The following is an 18,619-nucleotide window of genomic DNA, read 5'->3' on the forward strand; positions in this document are numbered from 1 at the left end:
TTTTCCCCTGGTTTGTAGGTAGTAGAAAAGGGGCTTTGTGTCCTGCCAAGGACACGTGAATGTGCTTAATGTGAAGAACAAACAGCATCGGGAGGACAATTTGAGTTTCTTTTGTCTCTCCATTCTCCAAAGAAAAATTTTCTTTGGGAGAAAAGGTAACTGGAAAGCCCCTTTGAAATAGTTATAGCAAGGGGCTGGGGATTTAGCTCAGCGGCAAAAGCGCCTGCCTGGCAAGCGCAAGGTCGTGAGTTCGGTTTCTGGTACCGGAGAAAAACCAAAAAAAAAAAAAAAAAAAAAAAAAGAAATAGTTATAGCATTAGCTTAATCAATTTAAATACTATGGCTCCCTGTTAGATCCACACGCAATCTTTACACACAGATGTGAATGCATACAGAGCAAAAAGGCATTGTTAAATAAAACAGTAATAGTTACTGCAAATTAGGTCTTGTGACCAATTGTACATGATTAAAATTACATTCCACGTTCACATCCACAGTACCTGTCCACCATTTGACATCTCAACCGAAGCACTACTCATGCTTTGAGAAGCAGAATATGAAGAGCCTAATAGTCCAGGTTTCAGACTGTCCAGATAGTCAGTCAGTGGGTTATCTGCCTTCCAGTATTTGGTCTAGCCTAGCCATTGGCAAGTTTGCTCGTGGGGCCTGTTTTTGTATGTATAGTAAAGATAGGTTTTACACTTTAAAAAACATGATAAAGAAGAGAAAAGAAGACTATGTAACTGAGACCATTATGGCATGGGCCCGCAGAATTAGTGGGCCATAGGAAAACAACCCCATAGACTAGTGGTGGTGAACCTATGGTGTACATGTTTCAGCAAGCATGTAGAGCCCTCTCTCTTGGCACACAAGCCAAGTTGCCTCAGCAGCTGAGCATCAGATATTCAGGTTTAATTGTAGTGTTGGCACTTTGTGAGAAATAAGTGGGCTTTGGGTTGCAGCTTGGGTACTCGATCTCTAAAAGGTTTGCCATCACTGCCCTAGACTATGCTTTGAACTACCAATTTATTGTATACCCACTTTTTAAAAAAAATTTTTTGAGACAACGTCTTGCTATGTTGCCCAGGCTGGCCTTAAACTGCTGGCTCAGGCAATCTTCCTGTCTCAGCCTCTTAAGTCACTGGGATGATGGGCACATGGTGCCATGCTGGCTTATACTCAGGTTTATATTCACCTGTATAGTCACCTCTTTGCTGAGCCCAGTATGTTGTAGGCCTTTGAAGTCTTATTTATGATTACAGTGCTTGTTGCAAATCATAAATCTCTTCCATGCTGATTACCAAATTACTGAGCCACTCTGTTTCCTACTGCTGTACACTTGAGATCATAGTTACTTGGGGTATCCTTCCTGGAGTGGAAAGCACTAGATAAACGAAACTTTCTTCTAGTTCACTATCCTACGCAAAACTTTGCTTTTCATTCCAGATGGCCCCAAATCTGATAAGTGTGCAGCTGCTGTTCATAGTAATTAGGGAAATTTGAAAACAAAAACATAAAATCCAAAGCTGTATTCAGTAGGAGATTCTAGAACGGGGGCCAGCTGTGCCTGTTCTTTCCCCCACACTCCATCCCTGGCTTTGTTGAGCCTCCTAAAATCAAACCTAGCTCTTTGAGATGGTGCCTCCATTGTGTTATTGTGGAAATACAGTTAAACAGAGAGAATCCTGGATACTTTCGGCGGAAAACAGTGAAACTGTTTAGAGTTGTGAGAGTTGTAATACAGTGTGGCTCTGGTGGTAGGCTTAGCATCCAGGGAAGCTTTCCCAGGCAGTTCCATCTGTAGTCTTTTTACCTGTTGCACCCTATTAGCTGTTGTACGTTTATGTGGGGGCACGCGTGTTTGGACGCTCATACTACTCCAAGTCTTTCTAAACCTGGGAGTGACCTTGGAGTGGAAGGCGTATGGGCCAAGGCTAAATTACTCTCCTTCAAGGGTCAGGGTTGTAAGAGGAGCTCCAGGCCTGCTCTGGAACGCGTTCTTTTCTTGGTACTGCTATGACAGCCTTTCTCATACATAGGTACAATTGTAGATGCCCAACCAGGTATAGGCTACTAGGTCTGGGGGACACCATCACTAGGCTTCCTAACCTGGAGTAACCCATGGGGCACAAAGGGGTAAGCCATACTTATCAAGGCTGCTTCTTCCCACCCTGTTCCTAGTACTTCCAAAGCCTAGTGACTCTACCCTCAGTAGTTGAGTAGATGTGAAAATTATGCAAAGATGCTTCTGCCCCTTAAGCACTGAAGCTATTTGTAGGTAGTCGGTGAGATTACAATCAATGGTGACCATCTCAAGTAGAGTCACCTTAGTTTTTCCCATGACTTTTTGGGGACTAGTGTCTGGTTAGCATTTCCAAAGGTGATTTAAGAGAAGGAGGGTAAGTAGCCATAAGAAAAAGAAGTGGGCTTATAATTATAGTATTTTTTCAACCTTCAACCATTAGTTATACTTGCATGACCTTAGGTAAGGCGTTTTACCATCTCTGACTCTTAGATTTTCCTTTAAGTGGAGACAAGTAATGTTGCCCACTTCCCTGAGGTTATGAGAGAATCAAAGAGCTTAAGAGTGTGAGAGTATACCTAGCAGAATACATGAAATATTGAAGATGCCTGATAAATGTCTTATTTCCCTAAATCTCTTTCATCACATTTTTTCCTTTAAGTATTTAAGATCAAAGAATTTTAGGACCCTCTTAGGCTCTATCACTAATTTGTAGTGGGCCCCCTAATCTGTTCTAGCTCTGTATGATTTTATCTTTTTATTTCTTTGAAATGGAGCCTTGCTATGTAGTCACAGACTATGTGTTCTTGAACTCACTATGTAACCAAGGCTGGTCTCAAACTCTTCATCTGCCTGCCTCTACCTCTGCCTCCAAGTGTTGGAATTTATAGATATGTGACTCCACACCAGCATGAAATTTTTAATAGATGAAAAAAGTAATACTTGAAACAGTGATACCCATGATTGATCTAGTTGGTGGTGAACTCACCATGCCTTCTGCTGCCGTGTCTTGGGTGGAGGTGAGCGATTGATTTGAGAATCCTTGTGGGTGTGTCTGTTGCTTTGTAAAGGGGAACTCACGTTCTGGGGAGCTTTGAAAGTCCCAAGGCATGAGGCAGTGAAGAAAAAAGAGAAGAAATGTATGAGACCCAGGGTATAAAAGGTGGTTTTGGAGTGGGAAGAACAGAGGATGTGCAGAGGAGAAAATGATTAAAGGAACCCTTACTCAAGAGGACAAAAGTTTGTGAAATCAGTGGGTCCCTGGCCTTTTGCAGAACCCTTGCAGCGGTGGCTGGGGCCTACTGCAGGCCCTTACGGTGTGGGTAGCTTTCACTTCCTCTTTGTGTGTATGTGGGGTGGGGAAGGAGGTGCAGGTGCAGGGGGATCGTATTCTGGTTGCCCCTTCGGGTCTATCTGTAGGTGAACAGGTATGGCTTGAAGCATGTTGTAGTGGACTCCCTCAGTTCTGGATATTGGCTCCCATAATGACTATGGGAGCTGAGGCAAGGAGTGCTCATTAAACAAAGCTCATGCCTTTGAGCTGTGGGTTGTGGGAATAGTCAGCTTCCTACCTGCATCTTGTACCTAGCCAGTTTGTCTGGCTTTGTCTTCAGGGATTTCTGTTTCTGCCTGTGGTATACATTTCTCTAAAAGCTGATGAGCTGGAACCTAACACCAACTTGGTGAGAAGGTTTATAATTTATTTTTTCTTTGGATAGATTCTGGAAAGAAGGTCAGGAAGCTGGAAAAGGAGGTCTTAGTCATTAATTTCATGCTTTTGGGAGAGTATTCACTGGCTATAGGTTTTTCTGTGGCATTTGATAGTCACGCATTGTTTCTTGCCTTATGTCTTTGTACATGCCGTGTCTCTATCCAGGACACCACAGGAACTTTTTTTCCCTTTAACCTTTTTTCAATGACAGTTTTATTTATCCTTCGGGACACATTAGCTCTTTTTTTTTTTTTTTTTTCCACATTAGCTCTTTCTCTTGAAATCTGCTTTCTCATCTCCTTTGTTTTCCCACTCACTTTCCCGTTATGGTCTTGGTGTCCCGTCTTTGTGTTGCCACAGTTGCTTCTTTTTTTTTTTTTTTTTTTTTTTTTTTTTTTGTTTTTTCTCCGGTACCGGGAACCGAACTCATGACCTTGCGCTTGCCAGGCAGGCGCTTTTGCCGCTGAGCTAAATCCCCAGCCCCAGTTGCTTCTTATTGTCTGTATCACTGCCTGTGCTGTATGGAGTGGAATTACTCATTTACATATCTACAAGTTACCTTCCTCCAACAAAAGTTCATCTCAATCTATCTCTGTCTCTGTCTTTGTCCCTGTCTCTCTGTCTGTCTGTCTGTCTGTCTCTCTCTCTCTCTCACACACACACACACACACACAGGAGTCATCTTGAGGCCTGGTCTATCCCGAGTGTCTGATAACTTGATAGTATATAGAACCAATATGTGTGTATATGTTTGTGTTTCAATGTGGGTTTTCTTTGAAACATCTGAAGTAGGTAAAAGGTGGATTTATTTGCTATTCCAATTTAATAACAAGAAACATTAGTACAATTTTAGTTTTTTTTTTTCTTTTTGCATTATAGAATAATGTAGGTTGTCTGGGCCAGTAGAGAAGCTTTTGTGTACAGTAAATGCCCGACTTCCAAACGAGTTCTGTTCTGGGAGAACGTTTGTAAATTGAATTCTTTTGTAAGTCTGCCAAAGTGAGTCTTATACTCCTTTGACACAGATATACAATATATATATATTACTTTGCTCTTCCTAGCAGTCCCCTCCATATCACAACTGCTTTTCTACTTTCGAATATCCTGGGCTCTGATTAAACACTGTACTATAGTACACTATCACACACAGCAGCGCAGCTACATAAGCTACTTCCACTATTTGTTCAGCTCTATGAATGTTCCTAAGGCAAGGTCTGTCTGTATGTGTGAAAATTCACATGTTGAATGTTTATAAATTGGGGACTTACTGTAATTTCTGTAGAGATTCTGATTCTGATTGGGCTTTTCCTGAAGCTTTCTGAAGAAACCAAACCAAATTTGGGATGATGGAAAGAAAGGTTCATGGTCTACCCAAAGAACTGACCTGTGTCTGCATGGGGTGTGGTGAGCTAGGTGGGTTCATGTGTGCTCACCTCAGCATTAGGGAGTACAAATGTGTGTGTTTGTGGTGTGAGGGTGCTAAAAACTCTGGTATTGTTGCTGGATAGGTTAAATAGTTTTTACTGTCTTCGGTAAATTGGTAGCAGAGTTTGTGGTCTGGAGGGCAAGATGTGGCTTTATCAACTCAAATAATAAAAGGAAGAAAAAGAAAGAAAGAAAAGCCAGCTTTTAGAGAAGTTATAGCAAGTTATGTAGAGACAAAAACTAGTAAGTTGGATGCTATGTAGTCTCTTACCTCCCTCCTGAGGGAATTTTCCAAGCAATCATAGATCCGCAGAGGCTGAAGGCGTTATTTGTGCTATCTGTATTGTATCTCTGCCTCCAGGATGGTGGTCATGATAAAAATGAAGGCTGTAATCCAGGGGCTATAAAGAGACACTAGCAGCAAATCAGCCTTCAGCACGTCCACTGGAGGTAGGTATTTTTGACAGTCTGTGTTTTCTTAAGGCCTATGTGATACACCTTGTCCCTTGAGTCAGGCGAGTGTTGGGTTGGGCTGCCAGATTGTGTAAAGAGCTGTAGGCTTCCAGTTTAGGGATGGTGAACCCGAGTCCTTCTTACAAGCTCAGCGAAGGATTATACCACAGTAAAAGGTCTGCTCTTAATGAGGCAATGTTCAGGAATAGCATCTGCCTTCTGCTTTCTCATGTTAGATGAATGAGGCGATCTTCCATGAATATTTAGATGGAATGTTCAGCTACATTCTTTGCTGTGTTTACAATCTGGGAAAGGAACACAAGTGGGGGAGCTAGGGAGTAAGCTGGTTAAAAAGGAGTGAAGAGAGATTCAGCAGTGACTGGGCCTGTGGTATCCTGCCCCTTCTTTGAGTTTGTTGGAGGACCTGGCCCTATAGGTTTGAAGCCATTTTATTTTTCCAAGTGGCCAAAGCCACTGCAGGCCCATTAAATCATGCTGTGTTAGCAGAAACACCGATACTAGCATCTAAAACCCGTGTGTAGGCAGACTTGAGTGACATTTGAGAGCTTCTTTTAAAATATAGTTTTATTGTAGTTTTGCGTCATCTGGTTCATTAAGTAAGGGAGAACACTGGCATGTTCTCTTCCAGTGTCCAAATGTAGAAGAAATGCAGAAGTGTTTCCAGAAAATTCATTTTCCCAGAAGTACTTTGTCCTATCACCCTCTTTCTGTAGGAATGGATCCCAATGTGAATGATGCTACCAGTGCTAGCTAGTCATCCTTCCTGTCTCCCATCTGGGAAACTGTGAGATTAATTCTAGATCACTCAGCCTGATCAGACAGAGAACACCAGCTCCCTACTCAGTCAACCAAAGCCTCCAGTGAGAGGAAGTTTGCTAATGACATTATCTTTCCCCAGGCAACCACGTGTTCTCTGAGAACAGGATGTGGGAAGGGCTGGGTCCCAGTCACAGGGTATGGGGCGGTGCGGGAAAGTAGAGTGTTGGTGCCTGCCTCCTTGGCTTTGAGAGGCTCAGAGGAGCCCCTTTTTTCTTAAGTGTTCACTCATGTGTACGCCCCTGCCACTGGCATGTCTGTATTCTTACCCCAGGAAGACTGTACTTGAGAAATATATCTGTATGAAGCCCAGCTCTTTGACCTGCAGGAGCTCAGTGGCATGGAATGGGTGATTTGAGGGCTACTCCCTGTACCAGCCTATGCCTTGTGAGTCCTGCAGCCATAGGACATTTGGGCCAAGCATTTTTTGTTGAGGTGGACCCCAGGAGACAATGGGGCAGCTTTGCTGCTCTTCCTCTGCGCCTTAAGTGGTTGCTTCCCCCAGATGGCTCCTTACCACACTGAGGTGATTTGCATGTTCTGTTTCCTTTTAGGCCCCAACTTCTTCCTACCCCCACTGCTTTTGCTGGGGACCTTTGGAGATGTGTTGCCTGGGGTGGGGAAAAGAGGATGTAGCTAGCTTCCTGTCTAAGAAAGGGTGGGGCACCTGCCTTCCTGCCTGCCTGCCTGCCTGCCTGCTCACCCGGCTGCCATTCACCCAGTGCTTGAGGAACTGGCTGAAGAGTTCATTTCAGAGTCACCAGAGGATGAGGGGAATCTGGGGTGTAGGGATGAGGCTTTGCTCATGCTGACCGCTCTGCACAGTGGGGATGGCTAGGCCCCCTTTTGCTGGAGTCACAGTGCTAAAAACATTTTTAGAAGCCAGCTAGTCTACTACCTCATGTTATAGGTGGGGGAACAGAGGGCCTAGAGAGTCTTAGAGTTCCCATAAAGAATCAGTGGCAGAGCTAAGTGAGTGGAATTCTAGGTCAGACCTGGGATTCTCTCTCTCTCTCTCCAAGCTGCTAATCTAATGGGTTGCAGACTCTTTGGCTAAGCTGCCTGCAAAACTGTAGCCCATATTCAACCAGAACAGCTTTTTTTTTTATGTACTTCATATTTTGAAGTTTTGTACAATTTTCTATTTGTGAGGGTAATGAGGCACAAAGCTGCTAAAATGTAAAAATATCAGAAGCCGCTAAGTAAGCCACCAGTATAGTTGAGGCATTCAGACCTGGAGGGAGAGGAAAATGTCATAAGGTTACTAGGACCAGACCCAATCTCTGGATGAACATTCTTGGGTAGTTGGTCCCAGCCAGTTGTGTGGCTGCCTCTGTCACGAGCAGGACTACCCCTCCCATGTGCTGCCTTGTTCTTTTCCCACCTCAAGGAGAACCCCTCTTACAGTACCCTAAGATAAGGGTGGAGGTCAGAGGCCACTAGATTGCTCGGATGAAGTTAACGATAATGGGCAAGACTTTGGAAGAATCCTCTGTGACCTTAAATGAGAAACTTGGAAGGGCAAACAATAGTATATTGATAGTTGAGGAGACCTGGATTCTGGTATTGTTTCCGTGGTCAAGTAAGTTGTTTGTTTCATTTTGTTTTGTTTTTCTACCTCACTGAGACTGTTTCTCCCTTCTGTAAAATGGTGCTTGTCTCTGCCTTGCCATTGATATGGAGTTGAACCCTGTGAGAGAATATGTGTAGGCAAGTGTCTTTTACACAGGAGAGGACTGCACACAGGGTGATAGGATGATTATTGTATACAGGTAGGTCAGAGACTTGGGAAAAATTTGGCTTGATACTGAGGTTGCAGGAGAAGGAAGCTAAAATTGACCAAACATTTACTATAAACCAACTACTTTCCTGTAAGTAGTGGAGATAATGCTGTCCTCACAACAGTCCCATGAGGTAGGCATTATTATTCTCATTTTATTTATAGGGAAACTGAAGCTTCCATTCTAGGGGATTATAATGTCTCAGGGTCTCACGTTAGAGCCCTTGGTCTCTGTCAGGTATTTATGAAGAACCGTTAACAATGCGCTGTAGTTTCTACTGGGCCTTTCCAGACCACTCCCTGACCCATCCCAGCCTCTCTGTGTGGGGATGAGGATATCTCTTACTGCTTTTATGGGTCAGGTCTGCATTCTTAACCTTCAGCTTTCCTTGGTGATATACCAGGCACAGTTAGGTACCGTTTTATCTTTTAAGTGATGAGAAGCCCTTTGGGTCAGCTACTTTTTGGCTGACAGGAGGAGCCTCCTGCTACCCTGAAGTGCTGGTGAGGAAAGCCAGGGATTTGTAGCTAGCCAGAGAGACCTGGCGTTTGGTCATTAGCTGAAAGATGGTTGCTTCCCTTCTCTGGAACTCAGTTTCTTCATTTGCAAAATGGGTTTAAGGATGTTTATTTGGATGTGTTTCATGTGTGATGCTGTGGCTGTAAATTTTTGAATTAACTATCTGATAAAGTCATTTGTACTGTTTGGCAGTTCCCATTGTAAAAAAACATTCCCACTATGTTCAATATCACGCTAATAACATAAAGCCCTTGATGGAGAAGTTGGGAAGAAATATGCACGATCATCTCTAGTGTAACCTAGTTCCAGTGTACCATTGCTATCACACTTATCTTAAACTCGCTTCCTCCCCTCTCCAACCTGTGTAAATGAAGCATTCTCTCACCATGCCTCTTCTTAAGTTCCTAGGGCATCCAGGGACATCGTTTAAGGTCTGCTCCTTTACTGACAGTTCTCCCAGGAAAGTGAAAGAGGAGGTGTGTCCAACCTGTGGCCTGTTATTTTTTTAAATCCACATTTTTTTTTGAGTGGAGAGGAATTAGCTTGGGCCACATATAAAATATATATATAGTTAATGTATATAAGTAATAAAACTTCTTTTTAATTTTTTAAATTATAACTGTTTAAAAGAGGTTGCTTCAGTGTTTAAAAGGCTGAGAAGTCATCTGGGAATGGCATGCCTGTAACCCTAGCAATCTGGGAACCTGAGGCGGAAGGATAACAAGTTCCAGTCCAGCCTGGGCAACTTACTAACTTAGTTAAACCCTGTCTCAATGAAAAACAAAAAAAAGAGGGCTGGAGATGTAGCTCAGTGTTAAGGTCCTCTGAGTTCAATCCTCAGTATGGAAAAAAAGGCAGAGGACTCTGATTGGGGCACTAATTGATGAATTTTGATCAATATATGTTGGCTGATGAGGTATACGCACCAGCCGTTTCCTCCTTCTGTCTGGTTCTTGATTAGATAGGAACGTGGTTGAACATCTTGGACAATGACCCAAAAGTTTGGTGCAATTAGCTTTCAGATTGGAATGGCAAAGTCTCTGCTCCTTCATGCCTACAGAGCCAGCTCTGCTGGGTACCAACCTCAAGGTCCCAATCTTGGGGATCTCTGGGCTGGAAGCATTTTGAAGGGCTATGCTTCTGCTTATATGCTCTCATCTCACCTGCTTCTGTACTCCAGGCTGTTTCTTTAAATTTGCCAGACAGTAAGAATCACCTGAGGTAGTTGTTGAACTATGAATTCCCAAGTCCTTCCTCTGGAGAGTGAGCCTGGGATGGAGGGGTCCAAGAATCTGAACTTTTGACAGGTGCCTCAAAGGATTCTTACAATCAGTTAAATCTGGGAAACCCCTCATTAGCACCCCACAACAGGTGGGCATCGTTTTTCCATTTTATAAGTGGGATGTGAGATTTGAGAGCTCATGGCCTGTTATTGATGGAGCTGGATCTTGATTTTGAGAACATAAAGCCACATTCCTCTTACTGCAGAGATACTATTTTAGTGCACAGTAGTGTCTGTGGTGGTGATTAGTGATGATTACTGGTAGGGAGGAGCAGGTGTAATCCTTGAGCGACTTTACAAACAAGGAGACCAGGGTGCAGAGGGATTTAGGGGTGGTAGCACCACTGATTACATTGTTGAGTGTTTTGTGGGTGTGGATTATATTCACCCTGGAGAACCATTTACACTGCCCAACAGCCCTGATGTTGTTGTAGTTGCTCTTACTTGCTGTTTCTTTTCGGTCAGAGAGTCTAGCCATTATTATTATTATTATTATTATTATTATTATTATTATTTGGACAGTACTGGAGATTGAACCCAGAGCCTTCATACTGAGCTACATCCCAAGCAAGCCCTTTTTGATTTTTTATTTTGAAAAGAGATAGGTGGCTATATTGCTCAGTCTGGTCTCAAACTTGCACTCTTCCTGCCTCATCCTCCCAGAGTGCTGGGATCACAGGAATGTGCTGCCATACCTGACTTCCTTCTAGCCATTTTAGCATTAGTTCATGAGAGATTCATTGGTTCAGGAAGCTATAATCTACAATTATAGATTATAATCTATAATCTTCCAAATCTGACTGGTCTTTGAAATTATATGAATCTGTGGACTTCTGATGGGTAGGCCCTACTTGTGAACTAAGAAATCAGAATTTCTGTGGATGAGGCCAGGAAATTTGTATTTTAAAAAAATTACCTCAGGCAATTCTGATAATCCATTTTGCCAAACCAGTTTGTAATCTTTGGGATGCTATCTGGGGGAGTTTGGAAGTTTTAGTGGGTTGGTGGTTTGAAGGATGGGGGACATGGCTAGAGAAATGGCCAGACAGAATCCGGAATAAGGAAGGGTCAGGTAGTCTTTGAAAAGGATAGAGTAGATGCTCTGTTGTGCTTTATTTTCTCTTAGGGCTCTGCTTCTTAGGGGAAATCTCTATCCCTCTCAAGAGAGAAAGCGCATAAAATAATGCAGGTATAAGTGTGTGTCTTACAGTTGTGCATGGCTTCATATTGTCTAAGCCAACTAAAAATTTAATTACATTTTAGACTTTGCCCCCAAAGGAAAAAGTCATTTATGCTAGCAGGGCTCTTTAGAAGTTTACTTGGGCAGCTCCTCATCTTTTATAGTCACAGGTTTTTGTTTTAAATCATGCTTATCAGACAGGATATTTGTAGTAAAATGGCTGAAAGGGGAGGAGTTATTTATCACATTCTAGTTATAATGTGCCAAGTACTTACAAGGGACCTCATAATGAGATTGATATTATTAGGCCCATTTTATACATTAGGCCCATTTATACATTTTTTTTCACCTGTAGTGCTGGGGATTGAACCCAGGGCCTCAGGCATTGGAGGCCAGGACTCTACCGCTGCCAGCCCCAAAACCAGGTTGCATGGTAGTTAAAAAGCCAACCTTATCTCAACCCTGGGGTTAAAAATAGAGCTGTTGGTTGTTGTTGGATGTTGAGGATTTAACTCCAGGAGCACTGAGCTACATCTCCAGCCCTGTTTTATTTGTTAATTTTCAGAGAGGGTCTTGCCAAGTTTCCCAGGCTGTCTTCATTCTTGTGATCTTACCTCAGCCTCCTGAGCTTGGATTACATGTGTGTAACACCACACTTGGCAAAAGCAGAGCTTTTTAACTAGGCCTGGAACCCTCCTGTCCCTGCGTAGTTGGCTGATTCTGGCTTCAGTGGTTTTAAGACCCAGGAAACTGGCAGGGCCTAAGTCCCATGAGCAATCGAAGGAACTCAAGGTAGGGCATAGATCAGCTCCACAGTGCTTCAGAGCTGCGGCGCTGGAGGTTGCTGGGCTGTGTTCCTGAACAGAGAGAGCAGAGCCCTCTTCTGGCGCTCCACGCATATCTGGCATCTTACAGGCAGCCAAAAATGGTTTGTGTCTCCAGTCTACAAATACTTCCTGTGAAACTTGCAGGCAGGAAGCTGGGTCAAGCAGAGAGTGAAGCCAGCTGGGTGTGGCCACAGAGAGCAGCTTCGTCCATTTGAAAACTTACTTCATTAACACCGGGCCTTTTCCTTTTTATTTCGGTACCTTCGAAGTTTTATGGAAATTGAAAGAACCTATTGTTTTTGGCTGCCTGGAAGCAGATCTGTTCCTCAAATTGTTGCTTTTTTTTTCCCTATTATTATAAGAGATTTAGTGACTTAGCAAGGCTTTGTCCCAAAACAAAAAAAAAAAGGCTGGGGAGTTTAATCTCTAGTACCTAAATAAATAAATAGTCAGTCACTCTCCTGACAATGGGTGGTGGTAAATATCTCAGGCTGAAAGGCCTTCCCTTTGTTGAAAGCTAGGTTTCCAAGCAGTTTCCGCTTGGAGTTTTTTATGGAAGCAAGCTGGTCTATCCTCCTCCATATAGTTTGTTTATAGCCACGGTGGTATGTATGAAGTATCTGTTTCCTCTGTTTTCTAAGAGCCAGGGTGGTACTATGGCTTATTAAGTAGGTTATTGATAAACAAGCACATTTTTCATCCCTGATCTCTTACTTCCTAGGAGCTGTGTGGCCCTGGGACAGTATGTTCCTATCTCTGGACCTCAGTTTCCCTAGTTGTGTATTGCTGGGTTTGAGTCGTGATCTCTGAGGTCCATTTCTGATCTGACAGTTTCGGATTGTTTATTGTCTTGGAGAACAAGTATAAGAATTTCAGAAGGGAGAAACTAGATTAGATTCTAGGATGAATAGATTGAAATAATGTGGAACTGTAAAGAAGATGAATGGCCATTGCCCTGAGCACTGCTCCTCTCACAGTGATAAGGTAGTTATATTTTCATTGTTAAGAGGTAGTAGTGCCCCAAACGTGGCACTGTAAGTGGAAGGGTAACAATCTCCAATATGCTCTTGTCTGTCCATTGAAATGCTGTTTGGAGGGCAGGGTTGGGCTAAAGCCTCTGAAAGCAGACATGTGGCTGTCATACCCTCCGAAGCAGTTGCAGTGGTGGAAGAACTAATGCTGGTCCATTAAAGTACGGGTGTAGGTGGGGTTGGGAGGGGTTCTCCTTTCTAGAAACTACTGAGAAAACACACAGGGATAGGAAAGGTTAACCTTCAGTGGGTCTTGCTGACTCTGATAAAGGCCTGGAAATAGGCAGGAAGAGGTCAGAGAAGATAACTATACCAGCTACCACTTCCAAGTCAACAAGGAAGAATCTGAGTTCTTGGGAAGTAAATGAGTTCATGGTGGTGGTAGTGGAGGTGGCGGGGGAGACAATGGCTTGTAGGCTAGAGAGTCAAAGCAACCCTTGTTTTTCCCCTTTTGGAAGATAGCTGCTCGAAGTGTGCTGTCATTTCAAGAAGTCAGACAAAGTAGGCCCTGGTCTAACTGGCCATGGTACCAGTCCTAGCAGCTGGAAGTGGTGGGTGCTGGAGTGTAAATAATTGATCTCCAGACTGCTGAAGGTGGTTTGGATGACACCGTGGTGACTACTGTCTGGCCAGAGAAGGGACTGAAGTGCTAGGATTGCCCTGATAAAACTTGTCCTTTCTTTCGCTCCCATCCCCCAATTATAATTCTTCTAGTAGTTCCACTGAACGTCTGCGGGAGTGGGCACTTGGGGAGAATGGGAAGATGGCAGGTGGGAGGTGAGGTCATTCTTAACTGAACTGACTCACAAGTTTTGCCCTATAGAGGCAAGGGGGCCTTCCAAGAAGTGCTTCCCAGTTGTACCCAGGCTTCCTATGACAAAGTATTTGGGTTTTGGCCAAAATAGCTGCCAGGGCAGTGTCTGAAGACAGCAGTGAAATCTGCATGACTAGCGAGGTGGGTGGAATTGTGAAAGGAGCTTCAGGAATGTCCAGTAGATCCGCCTCCGCCACTTGCTGGCTGAGTAAATGTGACTTCAGTGATATTAAGTGAGACTGTGGGTGACGGGCTGGTGCATAGTTGGCATGCAGTAAGTGTTCCTTCCCATTCTTCTGTCACCACCGCTGTGTATTTCATTTTTTTTATCTATGAAGTGGGACTAGTAATGCCCATCCCCTCTGGCTTGGAGGTACTGTACGTGCTTTAGGCAAAGTTAACTGTGGTTATTTGACTTCTCACTACTTTTTCTTCTGCTGCTCCCCAGCTTTTTTTTTTACAGAAAGAAAACCTCTTATAGTTCAGTGACATGGGGCAAGTGAGAGCAAACCAATTCCACGCTCCTCTGCTGTGGCTTGGCTACACTCACATGAGGGCTCCTGGCTCTAGGGAAAGGGACCCTTATACGAAGCAGACCGGGCCCATAAAACAAAGTGCCCCAACTGTTGCTGCTAAGGCATAGAGGGGTAGCATCTAGCCTGACTATATTTGTGCCCTGGCGAGCCTGATGAAGATGTGAGGGAGATCCCAGTTTTTTGAAGGATTTGCTTGGTATATCACCAAAGTAGGTTTGTTAATGCTCAGAGAAGAGCTTGGTGTGAGAAGTGTCTATGTTTTTGGACTAGAGTTCGTGGTCTCATGTGTGTGAAAAGATGACAGCTGCCCCCATGCCCATCCAGACATTTCTTTGCTGTTCCTTAAACCCTGCATGACATAGTCTTTCCTCTCAGGCTGAGTCTAAATCCTCAAGCTCAGCTAAGGCAGGGATTTGTTATATAAGCGGTTCTCTGGTGGGGACTGCATCTTGAAATGCTCCCCTGCCCAGATCAGCCCCTCGGCTCTTTCCAAGCTAAGGAGCTGCCTGAGAAGTTTCTGCTCAGTTTGGAGGCTTCATTTTCAGGATTTTTATTTCCCAAATGAGACTACTGCCTTCTCAGTAGTTAGAGAGCAGAGGCCAGGCCAGGCCCAGAAGCGTGAGTGTCCAGTGGGCCCTTGGTGAGAGTGGACCCGGGCCTGTAGCTCATCTTGTACAACTTGGATCCCAGATTCTTCTAAGAGCAAGCAGCCTTTTGATCAGGTCTCCGACCCTACGCATCATCTTTGGGTCCCAGTTGTTATTACCACCGTTACCCTCATACACACTTCTGATACACATTAAAAACAGGGGGACACAGACCCATGGACTTGTCCTTATGACTCACATTTTCTTTTGAGTTAAGTGATGGCAAGTATGGAAGTTGCCTTTGTGTGTGTGTGTGTGTGTGTGTGTGTGTGTGTGGTTTCCCTAATTTTTAAATACCTGTTCTGTCTGCACAGTAGGACTCAGGAAACCTTAGGCTGCTGTCCTCAGAGAAGCAGCCACAGCCACAGCAGAGTGACAGAAGCCCTGAGTAGGAATTCAGGAGAAACAAGTTTCAGTTGTGTTTGAGCTGGACCCCTCTAGGTTTTACGAGTCTTTATCCCAGGTTGATGCTGTCGCTTTGCAGGAGGAAGCATAGCCAGCACTAGCTTCTCTGCCATGCTTATTCCTGACTCAGAGTAGGCCCCTTTTTACCAAGTAATTTATTTAAGAAACATTTCCTTAACAAATATTTGCATCCCTACTATGGGCGAGCACTGGGCCCCACCCTTGGTCAGTGCCCAGAAGATACTAGACAGACATGAGCTTCAACTGACATGATCTGCAAAAAATGCTGCTGGCTTACTTCCTTAAATTCTTTCTAATAGTATGAATTAAACAGAGCTCCTAGGTTGTGGAATGTTTTACTGAAGTTGCACTCTCTTTCTCAGTTCTTCTCCAATAATTTTTCTTTTTTTCCGAAGAGCCCAGTTTTGCTGCTGCTCGCACTTCCACTCAGAATCTCTGCTGGCCTCTGCGCAAAGGAGTTAGATCCAGCTCGCTAGTGCAGCCTTCAAGACCCTCCACTTGCCTTCCCAACCTCTCCGTTTCCCCTTCACTCTGAAGGCATTATGCTCTCAGGAGTAGGCTTGTATACTTCTGAACTGGCCACCTTCACCCTGCCTCCTCCTAGGGCCTAGGCCGTCACATACTTTGTTTTTCTCTACCTGGGACATCTGAGTACTCTTCCCGTTACTTTCAGTTTCCTTTTTTCAAAATCTATCTTGTCATTAGAGACCAGTGCAACTACCACTTATAATTGTGATTCCTAATTTCCACAGGAAGTTTTTCTGCTCTTCTGCTATGGCATTTCTCAGGGTCTCCCTTGTACATTATAGTTCCCGTGACTCAGTGAGGATCTTGTGGTCAGGGAATGGTGCTACAGCTTTTCTCCAACCATGGTTCCTTAAATATTGTATTCTGTTAATACTGGGTGAATTGAAATAAGTTTGTAGAAGGCTCTTTATCATGAAACTGGTGGACCTGTATGAGCTCTGTGGATAGAATTTAAAATAGAAAGAATCTATGAACTTGGATGGAAAAATTATATACAGTTGGATTTCTGTATATTTGGGTTCTACATATGTGGATTTAACCAACTGTGGGTCAGAAGTATGCTAGAAAAACTACATCTGCACTGGAAATGTACAGACTTTTTCTTGTCATTATTCCCTTAGTAATATAGTATAGCAGCTACTTACCTAGTGTTATTAGGTATTAAAACTCATTGAGAGATAATTTAAAGTACACAGAAGAATGTGTATAGATTACGTTCAAATACTACACCATTTTATCTAAGAGATTTGACCATCAGTAGAGTTTGGTACTGTATATGCAGGATTCCTGGGACCAATCCCACATTGACACTGAGGGACAACTGTGCTTGTTTTCACTAGCTTCTAAGTTATAATTTAGCTTCTTTTTCAGGTATGAATGCAGGCCAAAAAAATAAACGCAACAGTAGTGGCGGTGCCTGTAAGTTTGTCACCAATGAAAATCTAAGATATTTTTGTCATAATGTAGTTATTGTAGATTTCTCAAATATAATTTATATCTAATATAAATTTAAAATTATAGAAGTAATAATAAGTAAGATCCAGTGATAGTTAATCACTTAATATAATATGAACACATTTTTAAATTTTGGTATCTTGTTTCAATGTCATTGCTCTCTTCGTATTTCCTACACTTACAAATATTTTGAGAAGGGGTCCCTGAGCTTCATCACACTGCCAAGGGGGGTCTATGCATAAAAGAGTCAAGATGCAAAATGCCTTCATCTCTCTATGTGCATACTATTCTATATCTATTTCTTATATTTCCTCATTAGACAGCTATTCATATAGCCAAGATTTTGTGAGTACCCACCAAGCCTTGGTACTAGAGAGGTAATTCAAAATTAGACACAAACCTTGCGATGCGAATGAAGTGCAATGTACTAGAAAATCCACTGTCTCTATTTTATTCTGTCCTGTCCCCTCAGTCATTGGTGTTTTGAGGTCATCCCCGGTCCAGCTAAAGGGTAAATTGAAATTGTATATGTAATGATGCCCCCCAGATTCCAGCCCCCTGGGCTCCATTCCCTTTACTTCATGAGAGGCCTTTCTATTTATTTATTTATTTATTTTTGTTTTTTCTCCGGTACCGGGAACTGAACTCACGACCTTGTACTTGCCAGGCAGGTGCTTTGCCGCTGAGCTAAATCCCCAGCCCCGAGAGGCCTTTCTATAAGAGTCACTGGATTGGCAAGAAAACCAGGGTAGCACCACGTCAGGGTGGCTAACTTGCCTTACTCCCACAGGGCACTTGCCTTACTTATTCCTGCCTTCAGGGCCTTTCCTGTCCCATTGTCAATCCTGAAATAGATTTCCTCCCTGGATCCCTGGTGAGATTTATTTACGGAGTTGTTCTCTGGGCTGGGCCTGGTCTTCATCAGAATTAAGTAGCTGGCACAATGGCTGTCTGGCCCTCCCTTCTCTGCTACCTAATCCCGGTGTCAGGAATGGCCCAGAAGTTCAAAGACTGAACTGAATAATGTCTTACTCACTGAATGGAGATTCCCATCTTTGACTTCCGTCATTACTCTTTCCCTCAGTAGTGTTGTAAGGAGTACGTTAGCATCCTAGAAAATACGTTCTCCTTCACAGGGTGATTGATAGTATTAAATGCATATCACATATGAAGTGTCTAGTGAGTAGTAAGTCTGGATACATGAAAGTTGCTGCTTGCTATTGTCGCTACACTGCCATCACTACAGGTTTTCAGCCAAAGGAACAAGTCTCTAATAATGAAATTTCAGCTATCATTAAGTTAGGTTAGGGAATCTATTTGTAAAATCGATGGCTACATTTTCTTGTGCCTGTGCAGTCATGTGTGTGGCTACCTGTTGTTTTGACCTAGCTCTCCCCTTGTCCCTTTGTTTCTCTATTGACTTGACTTTGATAACACCTCTATGTTGCTCATACCCATCTCTCCTAAGGCTCCCTTCCTCTCTCATGCCTAGGGAGACCATCGAGACAGAAGTGGTGGGAAGTGTTAACAATGCAAGGCAGTATATAAAACCATGGATGTCAGCACTGAAATAGTACTTGGAGAGCACCAAGTTTAATCAACTGTCTCACTTCATTTCTGCCCTTTCACAGATGAGAGAAACTAA

General features: G+C 43.4%; 1 protein-coding gene across 1 annotated transcript in view; it reads left to right on the forward strand.

Moving 5' to 3' along the window:
- Msn (moesin) overlaps positions 1–18,619 on the forward strand; it is a 68,523-nt gene that overhangs the window by 22,872 nt on the left and 27,032 nt on the right. The gene's annotated exons all lie outside the window — the stretch shown is intronic.

The sequence above is a fragment of the Chinchilla lanigera genome, unplaced genomic scaffold, assembly GCF_000276665.1.
Source record: "Chinchilla lanigera isolate Chin_1 unplaced genomic scaffold, ChiLan1.0 scaffold00074, whole genome shotgun sequence".
Taxonomy (NCBI): Eukaryota; Metazoa; Chordata; class Mammalia; order Rodentia; family Chinchillidae; genus Chinchilla; species Chinchilla lanigera.